Source organism: Ovis aries, chromosome 9 (assembly GCF_016772045.2).
Source record: "Ovis aries strain OAR_USU_Benz2616 breed Rambouillet chromosome 9, ARS-UI_Ramb_v3.0, whole genome shotgun sequence".
Taxonomy (NCBI): domain Eukaryota; kingdom Metazoa; phylum Chordata; class Mammalia; order Artiodactyla; family Bovidae; genus Ovis; species Ovis aries.
The window spans coordinates 15,799,177-15,820,918 of record NC_056062.1 but is presented as its reverse complement, the minus strand read 5'-3'; the positions used below and the strand labels follow the sequence as shown (position 1 = coordinate 15,820,918).

General features: G+C 44.6%; 1 protein-coding gene across 23 annotated transcripts in view; it reads right to left on the bottom strand.

Moving 5' to 3' along the window:
• The window catches only part of PTK2 (protein tyrosine kinase 2), a 190,096-nt gene that overhangs the window by 146,107 nt on the left and 22,247 nt on the right, over positions 1 to 21,742 (bottom strand). For 19 of the 23 annotated variants that reach the window (XM_060419958.1, XM_060419961.1, XM_060419969.1 and 16 more), the window contains exon 2: positions 20,326 to 20,422. The exons of the other annotated variants lie outside the window; for them this stretch is intronic. The gene's annotated coding sequence lies outside the window, so the exon portion shown is untranslated. The remainder of the gene's footprint in view (positions 1 to 20,325; positions 20,423 to 21,742) is intronic. 23 annotated transcript variants of the gene reach the window in all.

Genomic DNA, 21,742 nt, shown 5'->3' with positions numbered 1-21,742 from the left:
ACTCAGACAAGATGCTGAGCCTGCAGCTGGTAACTGAGAGACGCATCCAAACCACCAGGAGACACCCATCCACCCTAATGGATGAACCCACACTCAAGAGACGAGACAGAGGGAAATGTCTTCTGAACAGGCAGAAAGCCCTGAACCTGTTATTAATCTACATAATTCTGAACTAGAGGATTCCCAGAGACACTGCTGCTGCTGCTGCTGCTGCTGCTGCTAAGTCGCTTCAGTCGTGTCCGACTCTGTGCGACCCCATAGACGGCAGCCCACCAGACTCCCCCGTCCCTGAGATTCTCCAGACAAGAACTCTGGAGTGGGGTGCCATTTCCTTCTTCACCCAGAGACACTAGTTCATAGCCATTTCTTATTTATTTTGCCACATAAACGATCAGCACTAAATTCCAGGTTAAGAATCAGTTGAAAGTTTATGAGGGAAAAACGGACCCTGAAATGTGTGAGAAGATGCTGCTATAGTTTTTGAAAATACAATGGGCAGCAGGGGCACAGTAACACAGGGTGAGAGAAGACATTCACCGAACTGGAAGCTTCAACCTAAATGTATTTAACATGAAATAGAGGGCAGTTTTTGTGTATATTGACCAAAAAGACACAAATAATGAAAGGCAATCAAGTAGTTAATTAATATGTTGAAATTGCTCAACTTTGAAACTTTTATTGAACAGGCATATACATACCCAACTTACCTGATCATTTCATCACCATATATTTTTTACCCTACAAATCCAATTTATCCATAGTTTGACCACTCACCTTATTTAGCAAACAGTGACAGTATCAAAGCACTGGCTCCCCCAATTAGGTAACCGAAGCGGAAAGAGCCCAAGAGAACCTCTGGCATCTGGTTAAAAACCAGGCCGCGCGGTTGCAGGTTGTAAGCAGACAGCTGTAGCTAAAAGGGGCACTGGGGCCAGGGGGACCCCTGCTGGTAAATGAGCCTCTTCTACAACCTACATTCCTGAGCTATAAAGAGGGACACATCAACCACCTACATTTCAAGTTATCCCTCACAGTGGCCTGGAAGAAGAAGGCGTGTCTACAGTGTAATCCAACAGAAGCCCCCAGCAGGGATCCAGTCCTTCCTCTAGTCACACTCTGAGTAAGAGGCACCAATGAGGCTTCTCTCTGTCCAAACACAGCTGCACAGTGGCTGGCTTCGTTTGTCCATCTCCCTCCTCCACGCCTCTCGTCTTGTCACACTGGTGTCAACAGATGCTATTCCAACTCAGCCAGAAGCATATAGAGTCACTTTTTCAATTCTACCCCAGAATTTTTTATCATTAAAAAGTTATTAAACTCAGCCATTAAAAAAAGAAAGAAACAATGCCATCTGCAGCAACATGGATGCAACTAGAGATTACCATACTAAGTGACGTCAGAAAGAGAAAGACAAACACCATATGATATCACTTCTATGTGGAATCTAACATACGGAACAAATGAACCTATCTATTAAAGAAAAGACTCACAGGGAACAGACTTGTGGTTGCCAGGGAGGAAGGGGAGAGGGGAGGAACCGCTGGGAGTCTGGGTTGGTAGATGCAAACTGTTACATTCAGAATGATAAACAAGGTCCTACTGTACAGCACACAGAACTTTCTTCAATATCCTATGAAAGCCATAAGGGAAGAGAATACTAAAAAAAGACTGTATGTATGTGTATAACTGAGTCACTTCTCTGTACAGTAGAGATTGGCACATTATAAATCAACCATACTTCAATTTTTTTAAAGTTATTAAAACCAACGCCACCCTTATCAGGATGATTATTACTATTTTTTTAAAAAAATATGAAAATAACAAGTGTTGACAGAGACGTGGAGAGACAGAAACTCTTGCATACCATCAGTGGGAACGTAAATGGTGAAACTGCTACAGAAAAGAGCGGAGGTTCTTCAAAGGAGTCAAAACTAGAACTACCACATGATTGAGCAGTTCCACTTGAGGAATCCTACATCCAAAAGAACGGAAGGCAGGGTCTTGAAGAGATCCGCACACCTCTGTTCACAGCAAGTATCCACAACAGTCAAGAAGCAGGACACAACCCAAGTGTTCCTCAATGGCTGAATGCAGAAACGCAGTGCACATTACAGTGGAACATTATTCAGCCTTTGAAAGGAAGGAAATCCTGTGACCGGTGAAATAAGCACAGGTACTGTATGTGTACTGTATGACTCCACTTACTCGAGGCATCTACAGTAGTCAAGCTCATAGGAACAGAAAGTAGAACAGTGACTACCAGGAAGCGGGGAAGAGGGAAAAAGGGGTACAGAGCTTCAGATTTGCAAGATAAGCCGAGAGATCTGTTTCGTAACGATGTTTATACACTTAACACCACTGACCTGCACACTTAAAAACAGCCAAGACAGCAAATTTTATGTTCTATATTTTTTGCCTATCCCAATAAAAAAATGTTAAAACCACTTTAAAAGAACGCATCTCACGTTTCACAACAAATCTGCAAATACAACACAATTATGTCTACCTGTATGGACAACGGGGAAAGCCTGGAGACATCAGAACGAGCCTGCAGTGCAAGAGGAAGGAAAAAGAGAGACAACAATCTATCCTGGACTAGGCTAGATACCGGCCCAGCACTGCTGACACTGGCCCGGCACTGGACAAGGGGCTTTATGCGGCTCACAGAAATTAACCCCTGAAGAAAATCTGAGATCATCACTAGTATCGCCATTTTCAAGAAAAAGGAAACAGGCTTACAGAGGTACAGGACATAGGATCCGATGAGACTTTGTAAAAGTAAGGCCACACATGACTCCAAAGCCAAGACAGTCACCTCTCCATCTCCTTAAGCCTGAAAGCCCCAAGCTGTCCATTCAGTTTGTTTGAAATATTCCTTGAATTCTGACCTTGCCATACAGTAGATATGTGACCTGGGGCACTTTTTTTCTTTTTTAACTTCTCTTTGACCTGGTTTTCTCATCAGTTAAATGAACTTTAAAATGACATCTACCATTCACAGCTGTTAGAAGAATTAAATATCGTAACATAAAGGACTTTGACATCATCAGGGTATTACTTTGCATCTTCCGGGCTGGCAGTGACTTAATAAGCACAGAGCCCAGGTCTCCAGGAAGCTGAGAGCTCACAGAGGACAAATACACAAGTCCCAATAACCATGCTCCCGGCAGACTGGTCAAGGAAACCCCCAGTAAACTTCCTCTACTGTTCGAGGCTTAAAACGATTCAGAGGTTTATCTGAAACACTGAAAAAACTGGGAACTGCCTCCATGCTGACAAGAAGGAGAATGAGCAAATAAAGCCTGGAACATTAAGATGAGTGACTACATACATGTGTTAAAAAAAAACAGTGTTTGCTGAAAATTTTTCATTGATACTGGAAAATACTCATTAATTTTAAAAAAAGGAACATATTCCATAGAGAATTAGGTAACTCCCAGTTCTAAACTGCAAGGATTTTCAAGAAATATATTTTAAGTAATAAAAATAATAAATGAACACAAAAAATAACTATTTTAAAGAAATGATATCTAGTAAAGTTCCCATTATTTTTCTAAATAACACACAGTCAAACACATCAAAAGAGAAACTGAAAAAATATTCAGCACGGGACTGACAGTTAAAAACAGAAGATCAAAATCTTTAGGATGGAGTTGAAAGAGTATACAGAGGAAATTTTTAACTTTAAGCACTTATATTTAAAGGGTGAAAACATGAGTTGTCTGGGTTTTTTTTTACCTTAAATAAGAAAAAGCATTAGCAAATTAAACCCAAAGTAAGTAGAAATTAAGAGAGAACAAGGAGCAGCGCTGGGGCAAAAGGAAAAATGAGTAATAATGACCGTGTCTTCATTAAAAGTTTGGTTCTATCCATCATGGACCTTTTGCATTGATTCTTGACTTCTAAAAATACTGCTAAAACATCACTTATCTTGATAACTGCGTGTTTTGGGGTCCCTGAGAAATGCCTTGCCAGAGTCCTGCCCACACCTTCCCATTCCCACACTCCACTTCCACCCACTGGCCCATCTGCCACAACCCCAAGGCTCCCCACACCTAGTGCAATCACCTAGAGTTGTGTGAAACCAGAAACATTTCTGCCCAAGGCGTGTTAAGTACAGTCACTCAACTTTAAAAGTTCCCTCTGAGAACGATAAAAGGATTCAATACTTCTTTTTAAACACGAGAATCACAGTAACTAAACTGTAAAAGCATATCTATTTTCTGGAAACAGCTGCGATGCATTTTTTACACTGAACCAACAAACTCCTGAATTCATTAATGTCTGACCTTAAAAGGAGGCAAGCCCTAAAAATGGGTAAGCAAAATCAATGCTTGCTTAAGGCTATTTGCACCTCTTAAGAAACAGCAGAAACCCTTCTTCCTTAGGTCCTAAGAGCTGGAATAAGAGCAGCAACCACTCAAATTCACAAGCCACATGGGCAGAGCATGACGGCTTCACAGGAGAGGACAGTCTGTAACAGCTCATTTATTCAAAGATTCCTCCTTCCCCCTTTTTCTGAGATGTCTGAATCCAAGGGAGGTGCAACAGCATGTCCCCTAGAAAAACAGGAAAAGTGCATAAAGTACAATAATCAGAGAGATGCTGGGGAGTGAGAACAAGGGGGCCTAAGACTTCAGAGGGCGAAGAACCACAAAACCGAGCGGGTCTCCTGCAGCTACTTTGAACTTTGGTGTTTATTTGCCAATCCTGTGAACAAGAAGGAGGCTGAGACCCCTGGCTCGGCATCCACAGAAAACTGCCGCCAGAGGTCAGAGAAGCATGAGAGGCGTTGGCAAGCTAACAACCTAAAAGCCAATGTAGCATCTTTCCTGCCACACATTACTCAGCAATGAAAGGAAGGGCACTGACGCAGGCTGCAGTGTGGATGAAATCAGAAAACATTATGTTCAGTGAGAGAAGCCCAACATCAAAGTGTTTAACGTGCATATTAAATAAACACTATATAAAAGTTTCAACCTAAGTCCCATGCAAGTTTTAAATCTAAAAAATGATTCAAACATTCTACCTTTACCTACAGTTCTTCAATCCATTATAAGATATTCCACAAAACATTTTTAAAAAACTTCCTAGAAAGATCGTCTTTTAGAGAAGAAATTTCTTCAGTTACATAAAGCCATTATACAGCTTATTCTTCTTTGGGGATATGCCCTGTGCACGCATCTTTAACTAATAATTAAGTGGTTCACTCAAAAGCAGGAAGCTAAACATCAGAAACAGATGAAAAGGTATCTAACAAGAACAACTGAAAACATTCAAATTCTGACTGTAGGGGAAAAAATGAGATCTAATTATAAAACACAGGAACATGGGTCTCCTATAATATAACAGTTACTTAAAATATATACACCAAATTTACACATTTTAAAAAAATCTATTTTGCTTCCCATTATGTGATTGGGAGAAGAAGGGCCAAGAATCTGCAAAAATACTCTAAATTTTCTTTTTATAACATTACTGCATACTTTATAGTTATTTCCTGGGGAAACTGCAATTACTTCAGTTGTGCCTTTGCTGCTGCTGAGTCGCTTCAGTTGTGTCCGACTCTGTGCAACCCCATAGACGGCAGCCCATGAGGCCCCACCCCCACCCCCCGCCCCTGGGATTCTCCAGGCAAGAACACTGGAGTGGGTTGCCATTTCCTTCTCCAATGCATGAAAGTGAAAAGTGAAAGGGAAGACACTCAGGTGTATCCGACTCTTAGCGACCCCATGGACTGCAGCCTACCAGGCTCCTCCATCCTTGGGATTTTCCAGGCAAGAGTGCTGGAGTGGGGTGCCATTGCCTTCTCTGAGTTCTGCCTTTAAGTAACTCCAAATCTGATTTTGCTTTAAAAAAAAAAAAGTTATGAAATAAATGTCTGTATAAAATGCATTTAAAGAATTTATGAGAGAACATGCATTTATTTTTTGCTCTACATACACAGTCTGGATATGATTACAGGTGGTTTAAAGCATGGTCCTCTCACTGGGATCCTTGAATTACCACCTAAGAACTCGGAGTACAGGAATTTCCTAATGTATATTTCCCAAGCCTTAAATGGAAATCAAACATTATCTTTAAGTAAAAAATAGAAGTATGAATTCATCTAACAAGAACAAAAAAGAACACAAAAATAACAGCATCACCATTCGCAGGGTTTCCTGTAAAACGTAATTACACATTCCGAATCCCAAGATTTCCGGCATTTACAGCTCTTTCCATGTGACCTCGAAGTTACCACCTATACTTGCTACAATATGATCTCTACATACAGTTGCTGACTGAAATTCTTTCTTCTGCTGAAAACTATACTCAGAACAATCTCATTCCAACATCCACAAAACTTAGTCAATCTCCACCTCATTCTCACAGTTGTCTAAGAAACCCAAGTCTCCTTTCTGTACACAATCTCCTCTCTGTACATCTATCACAATCCACAGTAAACCCATTTTGGTCTCCTTTACAGAGTCAGGCACTGCAAAAAGGCGGCACCCTTGGAGTCTGTTGCACAGCTAAGGAAACCACCCTGCCCTGCCGTCTGGAAAAGCTCCTGACAGCAGCCGCAGCGTGTCCTGGAGTGGCACCACCATCCTGATCACTGCACAAGTGCCATGCAAACACCATGCCTTCTACCCTCTTCCAGATAAAATCCACTTAAGAACTGACACCACTTTCACAATCAGAATATCCTGCAAGAAAAGCTACATCCTGCCCCCTTTCCCTTCTTCTTACCTGAATAAAAGTAAGGTCTGGGGAACCGGGGGTTTTGGAAGCAAAGAGAAAGGCAGATACATTTTCTTCAGTCATCTAGAAGTATGCGTCACACAGAAAACTCCTCAGTACCTGATAAGTGCAAATTTATGCTGAACTTCGCACCTAAGTCAGGTCAAGTCAAAGTCGCTCAGTCGTGTCCAACTCCATGGAATTCTCCAGCCCAGAAAACTGGAGTGGGTAGCCGTTCCCTTCTCCAGGGGTCTTCCCAACCCAGGGATTGAATCCAGGTCTCCCACATTGCAGGAGGATACTTTACCAGCTGAGCCACAAGGGAAGCCCAAACTAAAGATTTACTCTAAAGATTAAAAGTCATACTCAAGAGAACAAGCACATTTTTAGTGACTTTTTAAATCTTTTATAAATTATGACAAAATTAAGCATTATGTGATCCGTCTTCTCAAATATGTTAAATACTCCTGTTACTGACATACAAGGCAGTGAAGTTCAGCTCTGAACAGTGAAAATGCAGCTGTAAGACTGACCAAGTCTCACTTGCCCTCAGCTACCAAAAGAGGATCAATTTAGGATCAAGAGTTTCCACATAAACGCGACAGGCAGCCTGCATCAATGCTGCAGGTCCAGAAGAAAACTACCACTTGAGGACACCCAAATCTTTCCCATTTAAATCTGAAGAATGAGTATGATCTTGGTGCCTGAAAGTAACATTCACCTCTTGTTCCAGGTTATGTTTAATGTGATACAGAGGTTATGAGAAAATGTCATACATACACCCAAACACCACCATTCTACCAAGCTTTTCCATTTCAAAACCACTGTCCCTAGCAGGTAGAAACTACATAGTAGGCACACACTTCATTTTATGATGCGTCACTTCATAAAGGCTTACGTAATGAAAAATCAGTATTTACGCTGTACTAATCTCAATTTCATAAACTAGCAAAGATATTTTTTTAAGGGAGACATTGTTACTAAAATGTACATAAAAAACTACAAGAAGAGCCAAAAATGATTCCAAATTTTCAACCAACCATCTGCAAGACTGGGGAGAAACCTCTCCTTCAGCAGCGCAGAGCACAGGGCTGGTGTCACGCAGGTGCCGGGTAGTCTGCGGACTGATGACGATCTCAGGCATCTCCCTTCTCAGACTCACTCACCATGCCCCAGCTACACTCACTGCTCGTTACACCAACACATCGCTGATGGATGGCAAGTGGCTGGAAGAAAATGACCTCTGCTTGAAGAAGCTGGGATTAACGGTTACGTTCAGGACAAACAAACAGCGTGTGGTAACCCAGACGAGAAAAGCTATTTTGCATGAAACACAATGCAGAATACTCCAAATATCCCGTATCAGTACAATAACAAAACAAAATGGAAATTAAACCAAAAGAAAGAACAGGCTTCCCTCTGTCAAAATGGAAACTGCCTGAGATTCTGTAGATAGTAAAGTCAGTAACTAGGAGCACACAAATGCTGTAAATGTCACCCTGCTTATGTAACTTATATGAAAAGAGGACATCATGCAAGACGCTGGGCTGAATGAAGCTCAAGCTGGAGTCAAGATTGCTGGGAGAAATATCAGTAACCTAAGATATGCAGATGACACCACCCTTATGGCAGAAAGTGAAGAGGAACTAAAGAGCCTCTTAATGAAAGTGAAAGAGGAGAGTGAAAAAGTTGACTTAAAACTCAACATTCAAAATATGAAGATCTTGGCATCCGGTCCCATCACTTCATGGCAAACAGATGGGGAAACAATGGAAATAATGACAGACTTTATTTTTTTTGGCTCCAAAATCACTGCAGATGGTGACTACAGCCATGAAATTAAAAGACTCTTGCTCCTTGGAAGAAAAGTTATGACCAACCTAGACAGCACATTAACAAGCAGAGACATTACTTTGCCAGCAAAGATCCGTCTAGTCAAAGCTATGGTTTTTACAGTAGTCATGTATAGATGTGAGAGTTGGACTATAAAGAAAACTGAGCACTGGAGAAATGATGCTTTTGAACCGTGGTGTTGGAGAAGACTCTTGAGAGACCCTTGGACAGCAAGGAGATTCAACTAGTCCATCCTAAAGGAAATCAGTCCTGAATATTCATTGGAAAGACTGATGCTGAAGCTGAAACTTCAGCTGAATACTCTGGTCACCTGATGCGAGAAAATGACTCATTTGAAAAGACCCTAAAAAAAAAAGACCCTAATGCTGGGAAAGACTGAAGGAGAGAGGAGAAGGAGAAGACAGAGGATCACCGACTCAATGGACATGAGTTTGAGTACAAACTCTGGGAGCTGGTGATGGACAAGGAAGCCTGGCGTGCTACAGTCCAAGGGGTCACAGAGAGTCGGACACAACTGAGCAACTGAACTGAACTGATAGAGAAAGACTGGATAGACAAAACAGGATAGACTCTTGCAAGGAAACACTACTCAGCAATAGAAAGGGACCAACTACACAGCAATATAGATGACTCTCTACTACGTCGTGCTAAAAATCACCTTTCACAGTTGATACGCAGTGTACCATTCTGCCGACGTAAACTCCTAGAACAGGCAAAAATGACCTGAAGTGGAAGGAACACAGCAGTTATGGGGGGAGGAGAGCAACGAGTGGTTGGGACAGGGACTGCGACCACGGAGGGGCATGGAGGAACCTGCTGGGGCCCTGGGGCCTCCCAGGCACTAAAGCCTTGCTGTGTCCTCCATTTCTTGTTTCAGCCTCCAAGACCTTACCTGAGCTGCAAAGGGCAGATTCAAACAGTTACTAATTAGAGGGGTAAGGGAATGCAGAAAGAGAGGAGGAGCAACAGAAACACCAGTGCATGAATAAAGCAGGGTCCTGGCTCCTCCTCAAAGGGTAGATAACATGTGACCGTCTGATACAGGTCTTCTACAGCAACTAAGGGCCCCACCCAGGTGGAGGACCGTAACTTCAGGCTGAGCAGAACCCAAACTGGATGGAAGCGGAAGACTGATGATTGAGATTCCTTGAACACAACCTGTTACCTCTCACCAGCCAATCAGTGGAGGGTCACATATCCTGCAGTCACCCCCTCCCCTGGAATTTTGCCTCAAGAACCACCCAGGATTCAGGTCTTTTGAGCATGAGCTACCCATTCTCTTTGCTTGGCCCTGCAATAAACTTTTCTCTCCTTCAGATTCCAGCATTTTGGTTTGTTTGGCCTCCATGTGCGTCAGGCACACAAACTTGAGTTCAACAACAAAATGACAATGCTGTCTACATTTTGATAAGTGTATGAGCTGCAAAGGCAATGTTAACTTTTGTAAATGTGATAATTCCATGAATTACATCATGGTCATTCTGTTCTTTTCATACTGTTCATGGGGTTCTCCAGGCAAGAAGGCTGAAGTGGTTTGTCATTCCCTTCTCCAGTGCACCACGTTTTGGCAGAACTCTCCACCACGATCCGTCCATCTTGGGTGGCCCCACACGCCCGGCTCACAGTTTCACTGAGTTAGACAAGGCTGTGGTCCATGTGATCAGTTTGGTTAGTTATCTGTGATTGTGGTTTTCATTGTGTCTGCCCTCTGATGGATGAGGATAAGAGGCTTATGGAAGCTTCCAGATGGGAGGGACTAGTTGTGGGGAAAACGGGGTCTTGCTCTGGTGGACAAGTCCATGTTCAGTAAATCTAATCTTCTGCTGACAGGTGGGGCTATGTTCCCTCCTTATAGTCTGGCTTTGGCAGAGGTAACAGTGACCTCCTCCAAAAGGGCCTATGCCAGCACACTGCACCTCTCAGGACTGCTGCAGTCAGTGTCCCCAGCCCCACGGCAGGTACTGTGGGCCCACACCTCCACCGGAGACTCCTGAACACTCACAGGCAAGGCTGGCTCAGTCTCTTATGGGGTCACTGCTCCTTTCTCCTGGTGCACACAAGGTTTTGTTTGTGCCCTCCAAGAGTCTGTTTCCCCAGTCCTAACTCATCGCAGTATCTAAGTGGTAAAGGGTGTGACCGCTGCAACCTACTCTCACAGTAAATACACGTGCACATGTACATGGAAAGACAGAAAGAGAGGGTGGGGTGGAGGAAGGGAGAAAAGAGGAAAACACGGTTGGGGGAAGGCATGCAGGCAAATGTAACAGAATGTTAGTTTAACATCTGGTGAATCTAGGTGAGAAATCTGTATGCAGGTCAGGAAGCAACAGTTAGAACTGGACATGGAACAAGAGACTGGTTCCAAATAGGAAAAGGAGGACATCAAGGCTGTATATTGTCACCCTGCTTATTTAACTTATATGCAGAGTACATCACCAGAAACACTGGACTGGAAGAAGCACAAGCTGGAATCCAGATTGCCGGGAGAAATATCAATAACCTCAGATATGCAGATGACACCACCCTTATGGCAGAAAGTGAAGAGAAACTAAAAAGCCTCTTGATGAAAGTGAAAGAGGAGAGTGAAAAAGTTGGCTTAAAGCTCAACATTCAGAAAACGAAGATCATGGCATCCGGTCCCATCACTTCATGGGAAATAGATGGGAAACAGTGGAAACAGTGTCAGACTTTATTTTGGGGGGCTCCAAAATCAGTGCAGATGGTGATTGCAGCCATGAAATTAAAAGACGCTTACTCCTTAGAAGAAAAGTTATGACCAAACTAGATAGTATATTCAAAAGCAGAGACATTACTTTGCCGACTAAGTTCCATCTAGTCAAGGCTATGGTTTTCCAGTGGTCATGGATGGATGTGAGAGTTGGACTGTGAAGAAGGCTGAGCGCCGAAGAATTGATGCTTTTGAAGTGTGGTGTTGGAGAAGACTCTTGAGAGTCCCTTGGACTGCAAGGAGATCCAACCAGTCCATTCTGAAGGAGATCAACTCTGGGATTTCTTTGGAAGGAATGATGCTAAAGCTGAAGCTGCAGTACTCTGGCCACCTCATGCGAAGAGCTGACTCATTGGAAAAGACTCTGATGCTGGAAGGGATTGGGGGCAGGAGGAGAAGGGGACAACCGAGGATGAGACGGCTGGATGGCATCACGGACTCAATGGACGTGAGTCTGAGTGAACTCCAGGAGTTGGTGATGGACAGGGAGGCCTGGCGTGCTGCGATTCATGGGGTCGCAAAGAGTCGGACACAACTGAGCGACTGAACTGAACTGAATCTAGGTGAAGTGCGATATTCAGGAGTTCCCTATACTACATCTTATAACTTTTCTATAAAAGAAAAACAAATTTTTCATCTAAAAAAACAAAATACACTGTACATTTGAAACACTGTAAAGAAACTATACTTCAATTTTAAACAATTAAAAAACAAAAAACAAGGAGCAACAAACTAGAAAGGGTGCTGGAGGGGCTTTCTGAGGCAGTCAACCCAAGTAGACCACTGTCATTTTGCTGCTGAACCCAGTTCATGTGCCCAAAGCACAAGGAGGCCCAACAAACCAAAACACTGGAATCTGAAGGAGAGAAAAAGGTTTATTGCAGACAAAAAGGCAAAAGGCAAAAGCTGTGTTACCGCATACTGAAGGCGACAAGCGTTCACACTGCAGATCCCAAGTCACCCAGAAAGGCTAAAAGTGAGTCTGATATCTTTCAGTACGTTTTGTTTAAGAAGACCTGTAAGTATCCTTTGAAAAATATAGGAAAATAAATATGGTTACATATTTTAAAGTGTATAATCCACTATTTTTTTCCTATTCTGCATATACAATAACTTTAAGCAACTCATACGAAAACTTCTCAGGAGACACTGCATGGTACCCTCCACACGAGTCGGCAACAACACAAGCCAAACCAAAGCGAACACCCCGCAAACCGTCCCCGAGTTCATGCAACAGGAGCCCCGCAGCACTTGGAAATGCTGTCAATGTAAGGAAGCACCCCAGGCTTCTCAGCCTCTGGACCAGGATTAAGTTAATGCGGGGTCCAGAGGAAAACACAGGGATGGAGCCAGACAGCAAAATGTAAGCAGGGCAACTTCACCCTCTCTTCTGCTCCTCAATACGCTGCCAAGAGGCCACTAGCGGATCTTGGCCATGTGCTCACTGTACAGAGGACAACAGGCAGGAGCTGCGGTGAGTGGGGCTGGACTCACAAGGTGGGAAGTTTTATGTGTCCAGGGGAGAGCAAGGAGGGCTGCGACACAGAGGTGCATGTGCAACAAAGGGGCAGAAACCAGCTTCACTGTACCACTGACTCTGCTGTAACCACACAGAGCGGCGTCCTCCCATCATAAAATCATGAAGTCATCATTTAAAACAGTGGCCTTCTTTCTTTCTAAAGGCAAACAAATTTTGATTTTTAAATAAAAATTAAAACCCTCACACACAACCTTCCACTTTAATTTCCTTCCCCACTCTATACATAAACAAGGGCCTATTGGGAAAAAATGCTAAATAACTACTGTGGAGGACATCAAAAAGCATCACAGAGCAATAACAAACACCCCTCCTGCATGCTTCTAAAAAACTGTACTTACAATTGCAACTGAGTCTTGAGCTCAGTGAAGCCTATGTGTATCACTTTCTGTGTGCACTCTTGGTATTTCTAGCAGTGTGAAATATACCTGTATCCTACAATTACAGATGACTAAACAAAACAGCTGAAGACTGCATAATTAAATTTGTCTCATTAACCAGAGAAAACACTATTAATTGCAAACTTTGCTCCAGAGCTACAAGAACTTGAAATCCCCTAAAATAATTTAACTTTTAAAACATCTTTTACTTATGCTAAGTACACAACATCTGTAATATACAATCATGTTATATGAAGATAAACTACATTATTACAAAGGCTTTAGAGGTCAGGAATGAATAAGCATACAAAGCTCAGCCAAGGACTTCAAGGTTACACGGTTTCAGAAGCTGTGTCTATGGCTAAAATCTACTTCATTTAAACTTCCAGGGTAACTCATCCAGAAAAATAAAGTTTAATCCAGCCTGAAAGAAAACCTGAGCTCAAGTGTGTGCAGTATCTGTGTGTATACACACAGAAGTCACCTATCTTTGAAGCCTGGGGTATAATTTCCATACAGGAAATCCTCCGGTTCAGGAGCTCTGACGAATGTCCTCTGTGGCGTGGCCACCACCACGCGAAGGAACGGCCGCTTTCCATCACCCCGAGGAGCGTCCTCATGTCCCCAGAAAACAGGTCTCTCTCCAGCAGCCCAGGCAGCCACTCAGCTCATCTCTGCTCTCAGAGCTCTGCCTTTACCAGAATGTTACATCAATGGAAACCCCAGCAACACGAGCGCTTCCTGTTCTCAATGGGCAGAATGCTTTGGAGACACACCACTTTGCTGCCTATGTGGTAGTTAATTCCTTCCTGTTGCTGATGCTTAGTAGGATTCTACTGCAGGGGTGGACCCCAATCTGCTCATCTGTTTTCCAGCTGATGGGCATTCAAGTTGTTTCCATTTTAAACGATTATGAATAAAGCTGCTATAAACATTCATGCACACGACGTAAATTTTCATTTCTCTTGGATAAATACCTCAAAATAGGATTACTGGACTGTACGATAAGTATATGTTCAATTTTATAAGAAACTGCCAAATTGTTTTCCGAAGTGGTTATACTTTGCATTCCCACCAGCAAAGCAAGAGAGTCCTATTTCACATCTTTGTCACTGGACACTGTCCCCTCACGTTGTCTAGTTTTAATGGTAACCATTCTAACTGCGTTGCAATGGTACTTCAATGTAGTTGCCGTCTGCTCTTCCCCAATGATTAATGATGCTGAGCATCTTTCTGTGTGCTTATTCTTATCCATATGAAATGAACAAAACACCTACTCAAACCTTTTGGCCGTATTTTCAATTGAAATTTTTACTGAGATCTTTTCTTTAAAACTGAAGTATAGGGATTTCCTGGCTGTCCAGCAGTTAAGACTCGTGCATGCCTAGCAGGGAGTGTAGGTTCAATCCCTGGTCAGGGAACAAAGAGCCCACATGTCATATGGTCAAAAAATAGAACTTTTTAAAAAAACTGAAGTATAGTTGCTGTACAATATTACCGAAGTTACAGGTATACAATACAGCAATTCACAATTTTTAAAGGTTATGCTCCATTTATAATTACTACAAAACACTGGCTATATTGCTCATTTTGCAACTTACTTTATACCTAATAGTTTGTACCTCGGAGAAGGCAATGGCACTCCACTCCAGTACTCTTGCCTGGAAAAGCCCATGGACAGAGGAGCCTGGTAGGCTGCAGTCCATGGGGTCGCACAGAGTCGGACATGACTGAGTGACTTCACTTTCACTTTTCACTTTCATGCATTGGAGAAGGAAATGGCAACCCACTCCAGTGTTCTTGCCTGGAGAATCCCAGGGACGGGGGAGCCTGGTGGGCTTCCGTCTCTGGGGTTACACAGAGTTGGACATGACTGAAGGGACTTGACTGAAGGGACTTAGCAGCAGCAGCACACCCCCACTCCTCTACTGTCCCTCCCCAATACCCCCTCTCTCCAGTGGTAACCACTAGCTTGTTCTCTGTAAGTCTGCTTTTTTTGTTGCTATATTCACCAGTTTGTTGTATTTTTAGGTTTCAAATATAAGTAATAACATACAGCACTTGTCTTTCTTTGCCTTATTTCATTTAGCATAATACCTCTCAAGTTCATCCACCTTGCTGCAAATGTTCTTTAGAGAGACATCTACCCTTTGGGGAAACAGTGGAAACAGTGTCAGACTTTATTTTGGGGGGCTCCAAAATCACTGCAGATGGTGATTGCAGCCATGAAGACACTTACTCCTTGGAAGAAAAGTTATGACCAAACTAGATAGTATATTCAAAAGCAGAGACATTACTTTGCCAACAAAGGTCCGTCTAGTCAAGGCTATGGTTTTTCCAGTGAAAATGTATGGATGTGAGTGTTGGACTGTGAAGAAAGCTGAGCACCAAAGAATTGATGCTTTCGAACTGTGGTGTTGGAGAAGACTCCTGAGAGTCCCTTGGATTGCAAGGAGATCCAACCAACCCATTCTAAAGATCAGTCCTGGGTATTCATTGGAAGGAATGATGCTGAAGCTGAAACTCCAGTACTCTGGCCACCTCATGCGAAGAATTGACTCACTGGAAAAGACTGATGCTGGGAGGGATCCAAAGTCTATAAAAATTTCCACAGGAAAAGTTGTCTCCCCACTTCTAGGGACAGGAACGGACCCATTTCCCTAGTTTGCCCAGTATTTGGTGAAACCACCTCTCTGCTCAGTCTGAGCCGGGAACCCCAGACTGTGACCCACCAGCAGAGCTCTGCACAAACAGTGGCGATGCAGGTCAGCACAAGCAACACCAACACGCCAAGAACGTGCACCACGGTCGTGCAAAGCCATGCACCGCAGTCGACGGCAGCTGACAGCACAGAAAGGGGGTGCAGCGCTGAGGGAGGGCCTGCGCCTCTCCGCTGCAAAAGCAAGACCCACAGCAGGACCATCAGGGCAAGGGTTTACGGGAAAGGAACTTGAAAGCTTGATGACCACCATATGAAACCTTGGGCAAGTTTCTTAACGTCCCTAAGTCCAGTTTCTCTACCTCACTGAACTATTATAAAAAATTAAATACTAATGCGACACAATGACTGACACATAAATGGCAGCTATTATGATTATGACTATTTCCTTCACCCAAATTTCTGAATCACAATGTAAGACTGGAAACAAAGACACACTCTTCACAGGGCTATGAGCATGAAACTGAAGCCTCATACAGCAGGTAACGTGCACGCAGAGGACCCACTGAACTCAACATAGGGTCCTCATCATACACGAGAACTGCCAGGCATTTACGGAAGAGCTGCCTGGAGCTGGCAATCACTGAGAGTCTTTGTGGACCTTATTTGTCAAGATTTTGCCTCAGTACTTCAAATGCAGTGATACTTCTTTCAAAAGGTTCCAATCTAACCACCCTGGGTCTTGCATGGCCTCGTCACGAATGCTTCCTTCCCTCCAGGATGCTAAGACTATGCCACACAGGTGGGACTGGTGCTCACACACCTTGGTGACATCTCCAACCCCTCTGATGCCCACATGCCCTGGTGAAGCCAAACATGGAGCAGCTTCTTAAACGCCCTGCTCATGCCTGACAACCAGAGCAGCTCGACAGCACAGCCTGGCTCCACTGGCTGCTCTGCACAGCCAGACAGATGCCAAGTGTGCTGAGTTTTTGTGTCAGGTGTTCTATAAGGACTTTTGCCCCGTGAGTCAATACACGAGCTCAACAGCTTCAGATCATCACTTGGATTCGGGAGTTCTGGTGTCTCCTAGGCTCAGATTTGGGGACATTAAAAATGTATAACAAATGTTAAACAATCAGAATGCCACATTTCCCATGAAGCCTGCTTACATCTCTGAAGAGTGCAGTCTCCACACCGTCCAGCTCCACCTCTGTGCACGTTCTTTCCTGGAGCGCCCACCCCTGCTACCGCCAGCCCTTCCCATACTCCCGCAGGCCCCTCTGGGAAAGCACTCTCCCGCGCTGCACACAGCGCCACTAGGCTCAGTCACACACCTCACATCAGAAAACCAACAAACCACCTAAAGCTGAAGCTGCGGATGACACGGTTCTACATGGAATGCAGCGTCTGGCAGGTAACTTCCAGAAAGTCCACAAGGGCAGACGGTTACAGAGGGGGGTGATGCAGAGTGGAGCTAGGGCTGGGGAGGCTAGGGAACCACTGCTTCCAGCAGGATCTCGCCCGCTACCATCTACCTTGAATGGTAATTACATGAATTAACAAAAATCCACCCTGCAGTCCTTCCCCACAGCCCTCAGGATAAAGGTCCGGCTCCTTACCTGGGTTCCGCACCCTCCTTCACAGTCAGGCTGCTGACTACCCTCTAGCCTCACCTGCGAACACGTCACCTGTGAACACCTGCAATCACTGCTCTAAGTAAACTACACTCACATATCCGCAAAGGCCAAGCTCTCTTGCCTGGGCCCTTGCATGAGACGCTTTTGCTCCTTGAACACTTGTGTGCTGGGCCACACACTCTCATCCTCCGGGGTCCACGTGGGCACTGCAGCCCTGGGGTGCCTGTGCCGACCAGGCTGGTCCCGGCCCTGTGAGCACAGACCCCCCACACTGTCTGCACACTCTCTCCCCACGGCAGAGGTCGGCACCCCAACAAAACCGACGTCATACAAGAACACAAACCATGTCCATCCTGCTTAGCACCTAGGGAAGTCTCAGGACAATGTCTGGAATCCCAGAAACTAAAAAACAGGTTTTTTGAGTAAACGGCCCCAAGAACTCAGAGTCCAATCTATCTCAGTTGTACTCAGTTGTCCTGATGCTTAAAAGACACCTTTATTAACAAAACGGGGGTCTTCAGAGGGTCTTGAGGCAGCCTTCCTTCCTGTCTACCACCTTCCCACAAACGTTAACCCTGAAAATAATCACACATATTTCAGTGACTCAACTCCTCCAAAACTTTGCTTTGCTTTCCTAGAATTAAGGTTGCAAAACACCTCCATCCCAAGTTCCTGCCCTCCAGCACACACACCAAATCAAACAAGAACCAAGAACCAACTCTGGCAAAGCAGCTCCAGAAGCAGAGCTGCTCTGCAGGGGCCAGGAGGACCAGGAGCTTACGACGGCACACTCAGGGGGATGGGGGTCTGGCGCTTAGCATCGCAGCTCCAGGCTGACTTTGGGGGAGGCCAGACTGACTCCTTCTGTCTGACTATCTGTCTGGAGGAACACCAGTTAGACAGTTATCTTTCTGGGCTTAAGTATTTTTAAATACTGGTGGGGAGGAGACAAGCCAGAATCAGTAGACTATCAGCAGTTCTGATGCTAAAAGCTCCACTGAGCTGGGGAAGAGGCCCCTGGCTCATCAGGGCTGGCCTGCCTGACGTCTTACCGCCCTCCCACCAGGCCTTTCTTCCGCTGCATCGTATTTCAAGAAGAATTCTGAGTGCCTTCAACTAAATATTGCCCCGCATGTACACATCGCTCCCTGTGCTGTACCAAGGCGAGGTGTTTTTAAGCGCTAATGTTGCTGAAAAGCTACGCTTGATATTCTGCCTTGCTTGGATCTACTAAGAGAAGTTATTTTGTGGCAAGCATTAAACATTCCTTCATTCCGCATTTAGTAAAAACCACCTATGAATCAAACAAAAGATGCAGAGGTGAAATAAAAAATTTCTTTTATTTCCAAGACTCTCAGAAACAGACTTGCACCCAAGTGGATGTTACAGTCACAGGAACAAACGTATCATCTGGATGGAGGGGGATGCAAAGAGCTGGGCTGTGACTTCATGACCTGCAACACCATCACAGCACACAGCCCAGGCTCCTCACACAGCCAGTAAAGAGTGGGGTGAATTGGAAAAACAGGACTAAGACTTCCGGCCCTTGCTCGGAAATTGAAACTGCATGACATAATTTCCCTTCCCTAATACCTAGCCTCTGTAGAGACAGAGCTGCTTGGGGGAAAAGAGAACAAAGCAGGAAAGTGAGCTGACCCTCAGAAGGAAGTAGAAAAACTTTAACCAGGGCCCTGCCACCTGGACATCCAAGACAAAGACACTGGCCAAAGTGAAATTCAACACAGTTATAAACTGTCATGAGGTCTGAACCCATCAAGTTCAAGTTCATGAGGCTTTTACCAACACAACATATTGGTACAACAGAGTGCTGACCAACGCCAGCACCCCAAGAGACACACATTCATTTTCTCTGGCTGTCTGTCCTCAATTCACCACCAGACTCACCGGATAGCAGTCCTCAGACATCAGACAAACTGGGATAGAACCTCAACTCTACCACTTCCCCACTGTGGGGCATGAACCAAACCCCACAGCTACAAACGGCCACATCATAAAGAGCCCAGTCTCTCGGGCCCACCTTCCCTCCCAGGAAGTGACCACTGCTGACATCTGTGAGCATGTCACATACCTCTCACCGCCTGTGCCTGGGGAAGGGCTATCATAACGCCCTGCTGGATGGGAAAGCCAGGTGTAGGCAGTTAGTAAAGCGTAAGTAGCTAAGCTGCCATCTGAATGCAGAGCCCCTGAGAACCAGGTATCAGAGGAAAGGACACAGGCCCTGAGTCAGACACAGTCTGCATTCCAGCTCTGCACTGGGACCTGCAGCCGCACTGTCCTTCCGTGACGCACATGTGGGAGGGAGTGGACCCGTCGCATACCCTGGTATTTATCAGGTACCAGACCCTATTCTAGGCTGCCCAAGTGACGCTAGTGCTAAAGAACTTGCAGGAGACGTAAGAGACACGGGTTTGATCCCTGGGTCAGGAAGATTCCCTGGAGGAGGGCGTGGCAACCCACTCCAGTATTCTTGCCTGGAGAATCCCATGGACAGAGGAGCCTGGCGGGCTACAGCTCATGGGTTTGCGAAGAGTTGGCCCTATTCTAAACCATGTGCTGTTACTGTAGTTGTTAACCATATATACAAGAAGGCATATAAAGTATAGAAGGTGTACATATAGAAGGGACTAAATAACTCCTATTTTTCCTCCCACCTTCTCTGTAAAATTCACTACCTCTTGTTTGTTTCCACTGTGTGTCAAAGAAACCCTATGACAGGGGAAAGAAAAATCAAAACAAAACAAAACACCAAGACACAAGTGTAGCAAGAGAATCAGACTCACAGTTCAGAAGGCCACCGAAACTCCGTGAGGAAGTCGCAGGGTGATTTACAAACACTCCTCCTCTCTCTTTCCCCTTTCCATAGCAGTCACAGAGAACCTGACAAGGAAAGACAACGTGCGTTTATAAAACCACCTCTCCACCACTTTTTCAAAGAGCCACTGTGTTCACCCCTCTCACAGCCAGTCTCATCACCTACCACACATGCAGCGCCAGACCTGGGATGAGGGGTGAAAACATGCCATCAAGTCCCTGTCTTCAAACCTACATTTCGGTCAAGAAAACACATGTGAAAACCTGGAGACTACTAAAATGTATCAACAAGCATGCATTAATATGACACAGAGTTAGCTAATAAGCTCAGGGAAAGATCACAAACAATATATACAGCTACTTCACCCTTTCCCGCTGAAATTACACTAAAGAGACATTAAAAAAAAAAATTGAAAACAAAACACAGCTCAGGCAGAACTGACAGTGGAAAAAGAAAATTCTGGAAACTTTGAGAAAAGCTTCTCACACGGAAGATAAAGACGAAAACAAATTTTTTAAAAAGAGAAAAAAGAAAAAAAACTTGGAGGAAACAGAAACTATGAAAGATTGGAAGCATAGTAAATGACTCAGCAGGCCAAGAAAGCCAGGTCCTAAGCCAGCAGTGGAAAAACTAAGACCCGATTCCACGTCCACAGGCATGTCCAGAAGGCTCAAGAGCGGGCAGCACCGGTGTGGGCAGGACAGGGCCTGGCCACAGGGAGCAGCAAGTCCACTCAAGCCGCAGCCAGAGCCTCAGCCCCAGGCGTCCAAGTGCTGCCCCATCCCTGATGGCCACTCCCAGGAAAAGCAGAGTGGCTCTCGACCGAAGGCCCCCTGCCCAGCTGGACCACACACAGGCGGACTTCATCACCGTACAAAACTCAACGGTGGGTCCTCACGCTCCCCACCCCTCACCCACCCACCCAGCCCTCAGATTTCTGTAGTCAGAATTCCACACGAAAGAGACTAGAGAATATTCTTGGGGAATATAATCAGACCAAGAAGAAAGACCTGAAAATATACTGGGGATTCCCCAACAAATCGTCCACCCATAATACCCTGATGTAAAAGTCAAAAGGCCCTCCCCATGTCCAGACAGGGTTCTGGAGGGTTGGGAGGTAAGGAAATAACTTGAGAGAAACAGAAACTCTACAGTCAAAAACCTAGAGATAAGAAGATGCTGCAATCAATAAACAAAAATAGGATGCTCATGAATATTCAAGAACCTGAACATAGAAGTAAAAAACTAAAAAGAAGGTTAAGTTAAATTCAAGACATCTCCCTGAGAGCAGGATAAAAAAACGAAGGAAGGGAAGGACGGTGGGACAGAAGTATACTGGAGAGAAAGAATAAGAAAAATACAACAGCCAAGACAGTTTCGTGGGT